The 2,558-nt window shown below is 65.0% G+C and overlaps 1 protein-coding gene across 2 annotated transcripts in view; it reads right to left on the reverse strand.

The window, feature by feature from the left end:
• The window catches only part of KCNC4 (potassium voltage-gated channel subfamily C member 4), a 17,553-nt gene extending 17,118 nt beyond the window's left edge, over positions 1–435 (reverse strand). For both annotated transcript variants that reach the window (XM_042884064.1, XM_042884063.1), the window contains exon 1: positions 424–435. The gene's annotated coding sequence lies outside the window, so the exon portion shown is untranslated. The remainder of the gene's footprint in view (positions 1–423) is intronic.
• Between the last annotated feature and the right edge of the window lie 2,123 nt (positions 436–2,558).

Genomic DNA, 2,558 nt, shown 5'->3' on the forward strand with positions numbered 1-2,558 from the left:
CCCCCCCCCCCCCCCGGGCCCTCCCGAGGCGGCTGCGGCGGTGGTAGCGGGGGGTGGGGTGGAGGCGGCCCGGGAGGGCCCTGTTGCGCTGCAGCCCGGCTCGGTTCGGGGGGGGGTTGGAAGCGGTGAGGGCTGCTCCGGTGCTCACCGGAGAATCTCCGCCGCCGTCGCCTCCCCGGGGGGTTTTATAGGGCTGGGAGCCGGCGGAGGGGTTTCAGGAGCCGGCGCCGCCCCGACGCGGGGCTGAGGACCCCCCCGCCCCAGCCCTCCCGGTATCTCCGGCCGCTGCCCTCCATCTCTCCATCCTTCCATCCCTCCCCGGCACGCTCCTCCATCCCCGCATCCCTCCCTCCATCCCCCCATCACGCCCATCCGTCCGTCCCTTCCACTCCCCCCACCTCAGCCCCCCGGCTCCCAGCTCACCTCCCCGCGTGCAGCGAGGCGCTTTGGAGGGGGGGGGCTCGGTGTCAGCGAGCTGTCAGCCCCGGGCACCCCAGCTCCGCTTCGCTCCGGAGGGGAAATGCAGCCCGGAGCCGCCTGCGGATCTGAAGCCAGCTCTTGGCAGAGGCTCGAGCAGATCCCATCCCTCCCTGGCTCGCAGTCCCTCAGGTCAGGAGAGAGCGACCCCGGGTGCGGGCCGGTGGCTGAGGGGGGAGCAGGGCAGCGCAGGCAGACCCGGCCCTCCTCCCCTCCCACGACCACCCCTCCCCGATCATCCCCGCTTCGCCTTCTGCGGGAAACGTCTCCCCTCCCCGGAGCTGTGCCCGCGGGTATCGCGGGGCACCGACCACCCCCTCCCCCCAAAGCCCCTCCCTGGGGGGGCTCTTCCACTCCCTTGGGGGCCGGTGAAGCTCAGCTCCATCTCCTGGCGCTGGGGAGGAGAAGAAAGGAACAAACCTGTCGCCAAGGCGAAGACCCCCAGGGACCAGGAGCTGCCTGCGCTGTTTACTCCAGCAGTGGCAGCAGGGGATGCAGGTGGGGGCTTTGGGGTCATGGGTAGGGTCAGAGTCTGACATGGCCACGCTGGTGGGGGTGGAGGGCTGAGATAGGGGTCAGTGGCCGAGTAACAGCATCCTCAGTGCGGAACGAGTTGACCACAAGTGGGGGACGCTGCCCCACTCCACCATCGTTTCCCCACTCTGCAGGGGGTCCCAACGGGGTCCCAGCTCCCATCTCACCCCTTGTCCACCTCTGTCCCCCCCAATGCCACGCACACCCCTTGGGCTGGGGGGACACAAACACTCCATCCACCCCAAAGCCACGATGGCCATCGACACCACGCTTAAAACCTTACCCCCAAAAAGCCCAGCTCCAACTGTAGCTGCAACCCCACAGCTTCCAGGGTCGGTCCTGAGCGGGTGGAGGTTGGCACAGCTCCACACCCAAACCACCCGGGGCTGCACCAGCAGGGGAGCACGGAGCCTGAGGGAGAGCCGTGCTGGAAAAATCGAGCCTTGCATCACCAGGCAGGCAGTGCTGCTCAGCTCCTCATCAGCAGTAATGCGAGTTTGGGCAGGAGGAAGGAATGCTGCGACCTGATGCTTGTATTTTATGTGGCCACTCTCATCCCCAAGAGATCACAGTGCTCCCGAGTGGGAGGGGGTGGGCAGGCAGATAAATGGGTTGGATCCAGGGAAGGAATGGAGCTTTTAGCCAGCAGCACCCGCCCAAAGCTGGCGGCTCTGTAAATATGCCTTCAGATTTTTAATGTCCAGGGGAAAGAAAGAGAGAGAAGGAGGGGGGGGAAGAAAGAGGAAGAAAGACAGAGAATAGAAAGAGCTTGATGGAGAAGGTCCTTTTTGGAACTGCAGGGAGTCGCTTCTGCAGGGACCTCCCTCGTCCTCACTGTGGGGTTGAAGGCTTCTCAGATTACGTCTGGGCGAGGGACAGAGCAAAGAGCAGGAGCACGTGGAGCACCAGCATCAGCCCAGGAGGCAGCAGCCTCTGGGAGGGGTTCGAAGGTGAGGAATGGGGTCCCCAGGTTCACCTGGTGGTCTCTGCTCTGCCTCCCCATGAATAGGGCACATCCCCACACACGGACCAGCACAAAGGCTGGAGGGAGCTCAGAGGGTTCATGGGCCAAAGGAGAGGAGGGGAAGAGGTTGGGAACACGCAGCGATCACAGAGGAACAGGGGAGGAAGGTGAATTTCATCTCAAATTGGGGACAGCGGATCCTGCTTTGGGGGAAACAACAGCCAAACCAACCCTGCTCATCCTTCACCATGGATCTGCGACCAAAAGCACATCGACCTCAGCAACCCGCAGGAGCCCTGCCCTCTCCCCTTCGTTCTCGGGGTGGGACGGCTCAGCCCAGGGGCTGACGGGGGGGGCTGTGAGGTCCTTTCCCGTGCTGTGATCCGGTGATGTCCGTGGCGGTGGCGGTGCCCGCGTCGCTGTCACACAGTGCCACCTCGTGGGTCCCACCCGGCAGGAAAGCCGGGCAGGCGGCTCCACCTGGTGCAGATTTTCGCTCCGCAGAAGCAATTCGGGGGCTGCAGGAGGTCGGGTTGGAGGGGGAGCGGCGAGGATGCTCCCGTTGCCTCCATCCGGAGCTGCT

Source organism: Lagopus leucura, unplaced genomic scaffold (genome assembly GCF_019238085.1).
Source record: "Lagopus leucura isolate 7727_CA_CO unplaced genomic scaffold, USGS_WTPT01 Super-Scaffold_100043, whole genome shotgun sequence".
Taxonomy (NCBI): Eukaryota; Metazoa; Chordata; class Aves; order Galliformes; family Phasianidae; genus Lagopus; species Lagopus leucura.